The following is a 14345-nucleotide window of genomic DNA, read 5'->3' on the forward strand; positions in this document are numbered from 1 at the left end:
CCTCAGGGCAGAACCATGTCGAGGAGGCTTTACGCTGCATTGAACAGTGGCTGGAGTGTAGAGTAAAACGAAAATGCAGGCATCTTTGAGCCGCTTCTTCCAGATGATGCGGGGGAAATTTTCGTCTTGAGTCATATGTTATGACAGATCTACAGAATAAAACATTTTGCAAAAGGCTGGAAAAATAAACAAAGTCATATTATATGCAAAGAATATAAAAGGCACGCTCATCTGATGCTAAATGTGGTCATGCTGCCAATTTTGTTTCTTACTGGAAATAAAAACAGTCTCTGAGAGCTAATCTGTTTATAAGCTTCCATATTCTCCATAGCCATAGACTAATGTCAAGGCATAGTAGAAGCAGAGCTGAAAAGGCAGTTCCTAAAAGCTGTGTGTATTTACAATGAATATTCAAAAACTTTGTCCAGATTTCACTAAATGAAAAGAATTTTTACTTTCAAGGTGTCTTTCTATCACCTGATAAATAGACCTAAAAATAAATCCAGTGATTTGGCTTTGTTTGGCCTGAACGCTTTTTTAATGATTTCCTGCGAAAACGGAATATTTGCTGGAAATGGAAATAATCTTTCAAAGTATCTTTCCAGATTAAAAAAAGAAGTATGTGTTTTAGAAGGATTCACTTCTGAACCTAGCATTTTAGTTGTGAAAAAAGATGAATTGGCAATTTCCCTTTGAAGCTGTTGGGGAGAGCTGGATGATCAGTATAGCTGATAATGGCACAGGAAGACTCCCGCCACTCCTGCAGCAGTGACTGCATTAAAATGTCTGCATGTGTTACAGATACCAATTCTGACACTGATGTCTGGTCCAGGCCCCAACAGCAAAGAGACAAAAAGTCTCTTATTAACTTCAATGCGCTTTGGATTAGGCCTTCTTTAATTGGAACCTGCTGAAGCGTGGTACTTTTACTACCTCCCTTTGAAAAGCAGTCTTTATGGATTTGGGGCAATAAAAAGGAAAGAGGTTTTTGTGGGTGTAGTGAGCACTCTAGGTTATGGGGTCCTCTTTTCACTGCCTCAAGTGCTACTTTGCACTATTCACTTCAAAGTAAGTGTCACGAGAAAGGAAAAAGAACAGAGGAGTAGAGCCGTTCAGCAAAGGGTATCGGTATGTTTCCAAAACCGAGAGATCATTTTGAGTTCTGGAATGTGAATAATCCCCTACGAGGTGGGTTTTGATGGCTCAGGAGATTGTTAATAGGTTCGTGGCGTTTTCCACCTCGAGATCAAGGATCCAAACCCACGTTGACGCAAAAGAAACGCAACCTAGTGGCAGTCTGTGCAAAATAAACCACGCGTTTTCTTTCTTCTGTCTTTAGGACTTTCATTTCTGACCTACGCAGCACCAGCCCTTGCTATCAGACTCACAAAAGGGCATAGAGGATTAAATGAGCCAAGTACTTGAACTGCCCTCTGCCCAGAAGAGGGACAAACCCATTAGACCCTGGGAGGGCAAAGCAGGCAAGCGAATTGCCACGGCCGGTGTTAATGTTCACATGGTGTGGGCAGAGAGGCCACCGGCTTCCCGGGCTGTCACCCAGACCTCCTCCACACCAGCAGCAGGCTCATTCACAGAGAGAGGACACACAGAGACCTCCTTAACAACTCCTTGCAGCGTACGCTCAGAGGCTGTTTTCTCTTGCTGGCTAGTTATTACTCTCCTGTGAGTGCTGTCATAGCCCTTCCTGAGGAATCTGTGTCTAGGCATAATATTTAACTGCCCAAAGTCCTGTTTCTGCATGACGGAGTCTCCTCCATGAACAGGCTCAGGGCAGGGTAGGACAACACCTTAGCCGGGAGCACTGCTCCAGTGCAGGTCCCATCAGCAATGTTTCTAGTTGAGGACACATTTCCAGAGTCAGGTTATTTTCTGATTAACAACACCTTTTTTTTCTTAAATTCAGAGCTGATCCAGCACGTGCTTCCTGGTTTGATTTCTGTGCTGGTAGAGTGAGTTTTGCCCGGTGATGGGGATGCTTGCACTTGGCCATTCCGCAGTTGTAAGTCAGTCTGCCCCATGGCACGCACCTCAGACACGGGCCTCAAAATTAGCCCTTCTGACTTTCAAAATACGCAAAAGCTTCCAGCACCTGGGACATCTGCATGTTGCTGTTCACTGTGGTGTCAATCATTACCTATTTTATTTTTATTGACTCTAATCTTCCGTCTTCGCACTGTTAATTTTGGACTATCCTGAAGGGAATCATTGCAAACTAGAGCGGGGGTATTTTTTTGCATGCACGCTGAACACCATTCCCTAGGAAGCAGACACGTGGGGACTCTTACACTCCTTTGATGTTCATTTTGATTTTTTAGTGATACTTTCTCCGCCAGGAGGGAGGTGCTTCCCCGCTTACAAGCCTGTGAAATCCAAGGGCAGTGTTCCCACTCGGCTGAGGCCAGTCGGGACGAGCCCACAACCACATTCGCCTTCGTGGCACCTTAACAGGAACAGCGCTGGGGATGCCTGGCACAGTCATTGCCCTTGAAAGCCCAATGGGCACCCAACAGCCCTGTAAAAAAAAAAATGTAAAGACATGCTAACAGGAGAATGTAACTTTCAATTACCTGAGCAGGCAGACCTCAATGATACTGCCTTTTATGAGGTAATTTTATTTTTATGAACACATTTGCAAGGCTTTTGTCCTGGTTTCGGCATTTAAGTAAGAAAGCAATTGAATAACTAGAGCATGTGGAGACTCCTGATAAGAATCCGTCTTTCAGTTTATTAAATAAACTGCAATGCAAGTGCTCAATTCTTCAAAATGCTTAAGCAACACCTTTTGTTCAGATTCCCATCTAGAATTACCTCCCAGTAAGTTGCCTCCCAGTAATTTCCAAGAAGCAGCGTGCGATCAGCACACACCCCTGTTCTGGATAATAAAGACTTCTGAGAAAAATCTCAGGATTAACAAACAAGCCACGTAGGGACCTGGGAAATCAAGCCTTCTGAAGGAATTTTATTTGCCTCACACTGGGCTCACCGCGCCATCAGGTCTGATGTCTGCATGTGAAATGAGCCTAATAATTACATAGTCTTCCTCTTCATTGCTGGTCCTGACTTTGCAACGTTTGAGAAACCACTTCAGGATGCAACTTGTAGAGCGATCCAGACTTCCAATGAGCAGAGTTCGATGAAGGCATAGCGACCCCGAGACTATTTACTGAATGCACACTTGGGGTTTGCTGTCTGAGCAAGCGGCCATCGTACGGCGAGCACAGTGGAGGACCGAAGCCTCTGCAGAGCAGAGAGAGCTCTGAGGAGCATGGGCGTGCTTCTCAGCCATGGTGCAAAGCGTGTCAACACAGGCCTTGAAGAGGCGACCAGAGGTTTTCCTCCTTGTGATACACACAGGTTTTCTCACCCAGCATCAAGTATTTAGGTCCCACAGAACTCTGAAAAAAAACCACAACCCCCCCCCCCCCACGAAACTAGCTATCTAAAGCAAGAGCCACATCATAGAAGCAGGCAAGAGTAACAGCAAAGATCTGAAGAAAACCAGACTGGAAACGAAGCCCTGAGTCTGGCTGACCAGCCTGTTGTGAATTTGAGGACTGTGATTTTTCTATTTCAGCTGCAGACTGGGCTCTGTGTCACGGGTTGTCGGCTTCTCCGCTTCCACGTTAGCTCGGGGCTCTGGTGAGTCAGCCCCTGGGCACCTGGTAAAGGCAAGGAATAGCAAACAGGTCAGAGAGGGACACGTGTGCGTGAGCATGTGGAGGACAAGAACAAAAGGATTGGGAGAGGAGGGAATGAGCTCCAGAGCTCCCGGAGGGCTCACTCCGAGCGCTGCCCCGTCCTTGGCAGTGCCGAGGTCCCTCCCTGCTGGCTGCCCCTCCCTGCCACGAGGCCGCACGCTGGGAGACGTGTCCTCTGATGCCAGCAGATGCCACAGCAGGTAGGATTTTTCTTTCTCTTTTTTTTTTCTTTTCCCAGGCAGACACAACCGACACATCAGATTTCACCCTGAAATCCAGCTGACGGGCTGACTCCAGGTTTAACGTGCTTTCCTAGAAGGGACATTGCTCACAGGGCACGCAGCTGCGATTTCCAAAAGCTAATCCCGCAAGGCGTGCATCCTGGCGAGGTGACAAGCCATGAGCGACTGAAGCAAAGTCATCACCCGAAAGAAGCGCCAGCAGGAGCCTGCCCAAGCATGGCCGACAGCAAACGCTTCTGGCCACGGCTGCCGCCCACCCAGCGCCGCCCGAGGGCTGCGCGGCCACCACCGCCTCCCCGCACAGGGGAAGTGAGCGCCGGGCCAACATCGGGACATGCACCGTGCAGGAATGGCTGATGAGGCTCGGCCACCGCATCCAAGGCCTCCTGCTGGGTTTCGGGCCCCAGTTTGGGGACAGGTTTAACCGCCCAAGCTATTGGGTCCAGCTCTGGTGGAGCTGGAGAGCATCACGGGAAGGTCAGGCTCCATGAGCTGGAGAAACCTGCCCGCTGCTCTGAGGCTGCGAGGGGCTCGCCCGGCTCTGGTGGGGGGCTGTGAGTTGATACACAGCCTTGCTTCAAGAAACTGGCAACCGAAATAGCTGGTTCCGTAGGAACCAAAATAAGTCAACGAAAGCATCGGCTGCTTCAAAACCTCTCTTGAGTGTCTCATCTTAGAAATGCAGGTTGTTCTCTTAAGTTTATAAAAAGAAGCACCTTGAGCATGGAATCATAGAATCATAGAATTATAGAATGGTTTGGGTTGGAAGGGACCTTTAAAGGTCATCTAGTCCAACCCCCCTGCAATGAGCAGGAACATCTTCAACTAGAGCAGGTTGCTCAGAGCCCCGTCCAACCTGACCTTGAATGTTTCCAGGGATGGGGTATCTACCACCTCTCTGGGCAACCTGTTCCCAACTTGGAGGAGAGAAATGGGTGAGTGCTGGGCCCACTAGGGAGGCCCGTGCTCCTGCTCACTCCTCACCTTGCCCCTTTGCTGTACGCCCAAGGTGGGCCCCCCACACACTCGCGGCCAGTCCCGCTCTGCCTCCCCCACCATGGACATCCTCAGCATGGGCTTGCGTGGGCTCTCAGGGTGGACCACGGTGGCTCATACTTCTGACGAGCCCTGCAGAAATCCAGCAACAATGAGTGTGGCCTGTTGAGTCTGAGCTATCCATGCGGTGGTGAATGCTACTTCCCCTGGCAAACAGCAGTGTTTTTCATTAAAAAGCCAGCATTTCTCAAACAGTGCCATTGTGTTCTCCTGTACTTGAGCATGTCGGCAAATGCTTATGTTTTTTAAGGGCCATTACAGCCACAAAGTAGGAGCACTGCACAAAAGTAAGCCAGAAGTGCAGCTGATCAGAAGCAGCATCGAAGGGCTGCCACGTTCACTGCTGTGAACTCTCCTGGGGACATAAACTTGGTAAGAGAAGGAGGAAAAGATGAATGGCACCATTTGACAGTGGCTATAACTAACCTGGTAGGAAAAATCCAGACCTAGTGTATACGAGATGATCATATGGCATAACAGAATTGCTCATCTGTTAAGCATTACTAAATGCTTACTACACTAAGCATTGCCGATCTCCAGGAAATGTACCTAGGTGAAGCTGAAGATTTTTAAATCTAAAACTGATGGCATAAATCAAACCCTTCTTTGGCTCCTGCAATAAGAGGAGAAAAGGAAATTGCTTTTCAGCCCAGAAAGCATGCTCCTGGTAGCTGATAAACTGGCTGTGACTCCCCGCAGAAGGCACAATGAATAGCGAGAGAGCAAATATCAGAACTATAATGAGCCTCCAAAGGGACACAGGGAGCGACAGCAGCTGCTGCTGGAGGAATCTGGGGCCACAGGAGATCCCCTTGGCAGGGAGGGCAATGGTGGGAGGGGGAACTGCACCCTACGGGTAAGGGCCTGTAGGGTGCCCGGGGTGGAGCTGCTTAGCATCCAGAGGCTTTCCTGTGTCACTTTAACTGCTTAACCCTGGAGCCAAAAAAGATATCCGAGGAAATGTGAAAGCGCTGATGCATTTGCGCCATGCCAGCCAAAAGATGAGCTGAGGCCTTACTGAGGTCATGGGTAAGGGTGTGATCCTGAAGCAAAGTAACCCTACGAGATGGAGACCTGACTTTATCCCTTCTAGCTTTCACCAGCTAAAGATCAGGCATGTATCCTATGCTTCTCCCATAGACAGCAGAATGAAGATGGGCACCATTGGCAGGCAGCTCAGCCCACCTGTCAGGTAGATGTGGGTGACATCTTCTAGAGGGATGTCTCTTCCACTGGCTGTCAAAGGAATGTAGATGACTTGCTTTGGCCAACCATTTAGTATTAGAAAGCCAGAAAAGGATCCATCTAACTTTAGACATCTACCATAGAGACACCTACACCAGAGCTGATCCCTGTCACGTCCTTTTATAGTCAAGGGAGAGAAGCAGGCACCTTTTGGGTGCAATTCATCTACCTTTCCTTATGTTTTTGCTAGGATGAGATGAATTCACACCCCAGTGATTATAATTGATGCCTAGCTCAGTTGCAGGCACGTACATTAATTGAGATTAATCCCATCCCTTGTGTCAGATTAAATCCATCCCACCTCAAAGTCCTGATTTTTGTGACAAGGTGCTTTGAGCTCCTGATGGTTCTGGCTGCCAACACTGATGGTCCCTGCAGTAGCGCTGCCACCTCACCAGCCATGGAGGTCCTGACAGTGTGAGTTTCAGGGAGGCCTTTCAGGGGGTAATAAATGGCTCATGTATCCAATAAAAGGAAATTGAAACTTGGTAGACAAGCTTCCCTGGAAAAAGACCTACTCGGTTTGTATAAACAGTTCACACACAGCAAGAGGGATTCTGGAACAAAACGCAGCCTTGTAATCCAGTTCTAGTCCTAGCTGTGTATAAACACAGAGTGGATCTCTGCTACAAAAATAGATATATCGGAGGAAGCCAATAAAGATGAGGGTGCCTAACAAAGGTGATTGATAAACTACCGAGCAGTAGATCATATATGTTACCTTGACCGATATACTTGACTGTCTGCTTTGTGAAGCACCCTAGCAAAAACATTCCATTTTGCGCCTTGTGAGAGGTTTGGTGGTTTGGCTTTTTTTTTTTCCTTCTTTGTTGCTAGAATTTTAAAAGCTTGAATTTGGAATAGTCTTGCATTTCCTCATGTCTGTGCGTCTCACCTCAGTGCCATTAAAAGTCATGACACGTAATAGAGAAACAGCTGTGCAGGAAACTTCAGGCATCTGTTTAATATTAATTGCATGTATTCCTAAAAAGTCATAGCATGTTTTTAAAATTTCACTGCACATCTGGTGCGTCACTGCTTAGGGGGTTTTTTTAATAGGTTTTATCTGTGAGTCACTGAGAATTATCAGCCACAAGCTGGCCAGACAGCGGGGAGATACACAGGCAAGTAAAATGGAAGAGACATTTCTAAATAGCTTCTAAAAAACCACAGCTCTGAACAAAAATGACAAAGCAACACTGACTGTTAGCTGCCCGCCAGCAGACACCGAGCTATAGGGAATCTAGGGTTAGGGAAGGAGAGCACATTCTATTAATAAACAGTGTATGATTTAAAAGATATGTATGTAAATCCTGTCCCAAACGGTAAGCTAGGATTTCTTTCTCAGCCAGAGGAGGATGAGTTCTCCTGCAGCTGCTCAAAAAACCACAACTTGTCCCCTTCTGCTACACCCCTTCCCCACTCTTACCCCAACCTACTTGCATTTAGCCATAAACTGCTTTTCCTGCAGACTTGGCAAGTCTCACGTTAAAGAAAGTGCTCTCTTGAAGGTGGGGTGAAAGGTGTGTTCTTCAGCCTGACACAGCCCTGCAAAGCCTCCAGCTCCAGGAGGTCCTCCCACTGCTCTGCCCTGTGCTAACCTGGGGGACCACGGAGCCGCAGCCTCCCCCTGCCACGGGGGGAGCCCCAGACGCCGGGGAAGGCACAGCAGCTGGTCCCACCAGCATCCATGAGCTTCCGAAAATTATGCAAAGTCTCTGAGAAGCTGCTTCTTCTGAATGAATGAATGCTGGATAAAGGATTTTTGCACATTTTTCTGTACGCCCACCCACTAGGAGGCAAGGACCCCGAAAAGTGTCACTATGAACAACTCCTTTTTTATGTTAGACATCTTTTTTCAAGAGCTCATCTTGTATACTGCACATGACAGGGTGTTTCCCACTGTCAGCTGTTTGAAATATTTGCTGAGTGGTGACAACTGGTAATTAAGTCAGTAACAAATGATGATTTGAGATGTTTATTAATGCCTCAAAAAAGGACTAGAAGGCATAGATTTGGAAAAACACAGCTTTGTCAATGTTTCAGAGCAGGTGCATCCCACAGCGAGCTCAATTTAGAGAAATACAGCAGTAGGTCTATGGTGCGTGCGTGCTTGGGGTTATCTTCAGCGGATGAGAGGACCCGCAGGGGCTGGGGCAAGGGGAGGAGGGAGGGAAGCCACGGGCATGGCTCTCATCCTGACGTGCTGCAGCAGGCACCCGCACCCACGCGTAAGAGGGTGTCTATGGGAGAAGCGTTCCTCAGTCCCACGCTTTGGAGGTAGGGAGTAGAGCCTGAAGAGTAAAGGCGTGTTCCTGTTCTCTGCTCAGAAGGGTTACAACTTTCTCCCTTTGAAAGAGTTTCTCTAAAATGAACCTTTCTTTTCTTACCTTCCCCCAGCTCTGGGTAAAGTCCTCGTTTTGGGCTAAACTTCACGGTTGGTTCCTGTGTCTGTAATGGGGTGAACAGCCATGAGTGCCATGGTCCTCCGTGGGGGGCTTCTAGTTTGGAGTTGGTGGCCCGAGTGCCCTGGCGGCTGTGAGCTCAGTGTAGCCCCCCTTCAGACCTCTCCGCTCACCGGTAAACAGGGGCCGTGATTTTACTTTCTCCTTGAAAAAATGCTTTGAATTTTTCAAATGGGGAAGACTTGCAGCATCTAAGAGCGAGCGGGAAGGTGTGAAGTGGGTGTGCTCCAGAGGTGCGGGGACCTAGTGTCCATGGCGTGTTCACCCCTGTTTGCATTGCTAGCACAAGGAGTACCTTCCAGTCCTTAATTTTTCTGTCTTAAAATACCTCTGCAGTTGTATGCTAAACTAGTTTTAGGAACCCAACCTAGGGAAGATGAGCTCCGGGCCACTGGGAATCAAGGAGGGGGCAATAAGAGGGAAATCAAGCAGCAGTGCAATGTATCCACTGTGAGAGAGGGGGAAAGGGAATGCTTCTCTAAGCCTCTGCCTGGGGACCCAGCGGGTCTGGTGCCAGCTCTGGCAACTGTTTGAGCCGAGTGTGTTTTGTCTTGATGTTTTTACAGATATGGATGAAATTTAATTCCTGGCAGAGAGCAAGTACATTATTTGTGGATAGAGTTGAAGGGGGACAACACAGAACCTGCAAAGCATTAATTAAAAATAATTTTGGTGAACAGCTGCATTCACAGGCTGCAGAAGGGAAAGAAAAAGCTCACGGGTCTCAGGGCAGAGACAGTATTTAATCTGCAGAATCGCCACAGCCCAAACGCAGAGGCAAGGGCGGCTCTTTGCACCACATCCCAGCTAACCCCCTCAGTTGTCCCTCCCGGTCCTTATCCACCTCACGCTGCTGGGAAGGGACATGAAGACAAGCCCTGCTTGTGCTCCTCTTGTGGGACAGGGGCAGGGAGCGTTATGTGGCTGCCGCTGGTGGTATCAGCATATGCCGGCTGAGCTGTGCTGATACAGAAAGATCCTTTGATGTGATAAGGAGCTATCTAGGCCAGAATTAAACCCAGCCAGCCATGCTAAATCTCTTTGAACATGGGGACAAAATACCTGTCGTGGGCAGAAGGGCAAGCCTGACCCTGGAGATAAGACGCAGCAGGGGACCCGAGCTCTCCTCTGCAGCCAGGCTGGGGTGGCACGCCGCAGAGCTGGGCTATGGCTCTTTGCGGGGAGCAAACTTTCGTGCTTTTCTAAAACGGAGCAACTTTCCTCCCTGGCTGGTGCCCTGAGGGCACAACCCCTGGCACCTCCACATGCCGAGGCTGGTAAACAGACACCGGGGAGGCTGGATGACTGCCCCTGCTTGCAGACCCTCCCCGCTGCCGCCGTCGGGGCCATCCCGGCACATGGCAGCACTTCCTTGCGCTGGGTGGGAGTGCCAGCGAGGCATCCTGACCTGCCCTGGCTCAGGCTGGGCTGGGATCACTGTCCAAGACCTTTTCCTCCGTTAGCAAGAGGTGCCAGGATCCGCCCCAAAGTCAGCGAAGGAAATAGATCTCGCCAGGGCAATTACAACCAGGAACAGGTTAAAGGCAGGAGAAGTGCCGAAGAAACCACCCAACATGGATCTTCGTTTTTTTTCCTCGCCGGCATGCCTCACCTTAAGAAACTTTCTCCTAGCATGACTTCACCCTGCGCTTCCTCGCTGCTGGCAAACAGCAACACGCTGCAAAAGCTAAAAGCCTGTCTCCAGCGTATGCCTCAGCTCAGAGGGACGGCCAGGGACAAGCGGGGCCATGCTCCCGGCCACCACATGCACGTGCGTGTGTGTGTGTGTGTGTGTGTACGTGCACAGGGTTTCCACTGCACCGGCATGTGTGTGCAAAGGGGCAGCACTGTAATTTATGGTCTGTGGCGGTTCGCCTTCATGCAGCAATTGTTCTGGCAGCGCAGGACAACCACAGCAGTGCTGCCAAGAGGGAAATACGGCTCGCAGCACCCCGAATCCTGCGGGCCACTTTGGTGTAAGCAGGTTGGGTGCAAGGCGGGTGCGCTGCTGAAGCCGGGGCAGGGGGGGTGCCCGGGCATGGTGCGAAGGCGAACGCCAAGCCGTCGCGAGAGAGGGAGCGAGCGGCGCGCAGAACAAGATCTGTTCAATTCCATCAGTCAGCACTCTCTTCCAGAAGATGACCTATTGAACATTTCCAGGAATAGCTGTGCCAAGCCTGTCAACTGTTTCTTGGAAATACACTCAAGAAAAATGGCTTCCTTCCAGTAAGGATCTGCAGAAAGCCTGGACTGGATCAAGGCTGCAGTCAGATGCCGAGACGGATGATGCTGTTGCAGTGGCTCGTCCAGGAGCGGGGGCTGCGGGGTGCCAGAGCGGGGGCCTGCATTTTCTCCCCCTTCTCCGCCTCCTTTCACATCAGATGGGAACGACGGGGAGGGAAGGGGTGAATTTTTTTTTTGTAGATCGACTCACTAGTGCGCTTATCCTTACTTGCGGTCTCCAGCAGTAAGCAGATAGGAAAACCTGCAGTGCTGCACGCGACTGGGCTGTCAGCCCGGCACACAACCTACCTGGGCTATTCCACCCGCAATCACTCGCGTCAGCTGCCGAGACCGGCACAGGCCCCCATAATCATAACTCACTCCCAGCGTTGTATTCTTGGTATATCGCTTTATTGCTGGAATTAACACGATAACCTGAAGTTATTGCTGTGGCACCGAGGTTTCACTCCCTGCACCAACAGTTGCGTGGGTGGTAGGGTGGGGAGCGGGGTTGAAACGTGCCCTGGGAGGGTCCCACCGGCTCCAATTGACCAGCAGGGAGAGGGGTTGCAAGTCACAGGCAATGGGGGGGTACCTGCTGGGGCCTGTCCCCACAGCGCACGCCGTGACCGGCACCCCTGCCATTGCCAAACCAACCCCTCTTTTGCCAGCTGGAATCAACAAAGTAAAAATCAGGGTCACGCACCGACCAGAGTTGAAATTTAAGGTAACTATCTTGTATCTACACGTTGCAACGTGGTACCGGTGCAGCCGATGGCTTTTGCAAATTGGGGGTCTGAGTCCCTCTCTTCACGTCTCACGGGTCCCTTTCCACCGTTGTCCTCCAACATGCATCTGCGTGAACAAAACCCCTGGAAACGAACATTTCCCCACTGCTGGGTGAAACCAGGCAGACGCTGCTCTGCCGTGTGAGAGAGATTGTAGAGGTGCCTTTTGGAGTTGCTCTGGATTGACTCCAGATCTGGATTTGCATTGGGTCCTTCCTGACGGGTTACAAATAAACCAAAGTAATGAGATCTGGCATGGCTTGGCAGACTGTTAATAGGATATAGAGTCTTTCATTCCTGGGTCATTAATTCAAACCAGCCCAGATCAGTAGTGGCCACATTTTGTTGCAGTCTAATAGCTGTATAATAACCTCTCTGAACAGAATTAGGGAGTCCATCACCACAATTTATATTAATTATAATAACTTTTGTTGGCTGCTTTTTTTTTCTCTTTCTGTGTCAAAACCAGTTAGCCAGCCACCATCTCATTTCAAAAATTAACTAAAATAAGCTTTCTGTTTTCCTGGGAGGAATATTTTCTTGTTTCTTTCTGGGTGTGGTCAGAATTTTTGGCAGCACTTTGCTGAACCAAAGTGTGCGTCTGACTAATGCAGCAAACAGGCTAGTACACCATGCCGTTTGCAGAGATTATTCCTTTCATACCATCAGATCGCATCATTTGTAATTTGTTGTAGCGATTCCAAAGAGCCCCAGAGCTTGATCCTAAGTCCCCTTTACATGTAGACGCTTTCAACACAAGGCTGGGGGGACTGGGCGGGGAGGGAGGAATGCTATGAAACTCAGCTATAAAATGGGGGTGGTGGAAAAGGCCACCACGTGAGTGTCGGGGGTCTATAAAGGAATTTATCTACAAGGACAGCTTTTCATCAGTGGGTTGTCTGCAGCGGAGTCATTTGTCACAGCTGACAGTTTTCACTTCATTGCATCACTAGCTATGCCACTCCGATTCTGGGGTTTTTAAAATATTATTATTAAATTTATTGTTCTTTTAAAAGAGGGGCTGAGGTCCTTTCTTTACTAAGTAAATGAACAGAACCGTGAGCACCTCCTGGCTGACTTGCCAGTGTCCTTCTGGGCAACTCTAACTCACCCACCACTGTGTCTGCTAGCAAGGGTTGCATTTAGCACTTGTTCTTCTAGTTTTCCTGGTAAGGAGGCTTCATTGTGGCTATCAGTTTGCACCATTATATCTGAGTTGCCTCCAAGTCTTGCCCCCACCCCTTGTTCTTGCGTGGCACAGTTGATGGCTATCCATTGTGGACCCAGCCTTGAGCTTTAGCACTTGCGAGTGAGAATCAGAGAGCTGAAATGTCATGGAAGAGCAGGAGTTAAACCCTGAGGACCCTCTTTTGAACCCAGGGAGATTTCAAGCCTTCTTCTTCCCCATAGGGCTCCATTCTTACTGCATTAGCAATGCAATGGTGTTAATGAACAGCCTTGCGGCATAGGAGACCGTAGTTTTGAAGGCCAACTTTCCCAGACAGACAGAGACACTTGGAAACTCTTTTAGTTGCTGTGTGCAAGCAATCTAAGCTGGACACAGAATAAAGCAGATCACTTGCAAACACTTCAAGCACTGAGTGCTCAAGGTGCCGTTGGAGTAGCAACTGCAGATATGATCTGGATAATACAGAGGTTTATGTGTGGCATTATGAATTGGGATGAATTTTGGAGGAGCTTAGAGGAGTTTGGAAACCAGTGGTAGTAAATAAAGTAAACAACTGAAAACCTAAGTGCCTATCAAAGCATGAATGCTGCAAGGTATGTAGAAGATCTCAGCTCTATTAAGACAATCATCAACATGTCTGTGCCAGTGACAAAGGGAAATAAGCCCTTCGATGAACAAAAAGCTTAATGGGGTTTGCAAAGCTATTGCAATTTATTGTGGAGGCTGCCATTCATGTGCCACAGTCATGAGTATGAAATTAAGCTATTATAGGAAACTTTCCTGAACAATAACAGCATAATTCTCTTGCAAAAGCATGATCGAAGTAGAAGACCAGTAGCTCAACCCATGAATATATGAAGAGGCCTGTGCTCATTTTTGGGAAGACTATGCTGCTTAAAACTGCCCACAACCCCTTTCACTACAACCGAAAGGAGCTGTAGATAGCTGTTGGGTGCACATGGTGTACAGGATCATGTAGGGCAGGAGCGCTGGTACCTAAAGGCTGAGGTGGGGAGTGTGCTGGAGCACGGGCCTTGCCTTGGGGCAGCCCTGCAGTTCTCCAGGGCAGGTGTGATGGAGGAGGCTGTGTCTGGCCCCAGCGTAAGTCCAAGCCGGGCAGAACGGCAGCCCTGCACTGGGCGTGTATGAGGGGTCTCTGAGCAGGGCAGCGTGAGGCAGAAGGTAGCTGTGAGAGTCGCACACAGAGATCATGAGATGTGACCGCTCAGGTATAGCTGGAGCAAGGCTGAGGCTGGACTGATGAAAATCAGCATCGGTGGCTGCCTGCTACTTCTTTCAGCAGCCATTTCCTAAGGGTACAGGAAGATCCACCCTCCAAGACTCTCGAGGTTTTGGTCTGGCTTAAATTTAAGCCAATGAGATTGTAAGTGGGAAAAGGCTTGAGACAACCCTTGGGC

This window comes from Calonectris borealis, chromosome 1 (genome assembly GCF_964195595.1).
Source record: "Calonectris borealis chromosome 1, bCalBor7.hap1.2, whole genome shotgun sequence".
Taxonomy (NCBI): Eukaryota; Metazoa; Chordata; class Aves; order Procellariiformes; family Procellariidae; genus Calonectris; species Calonectris borealis.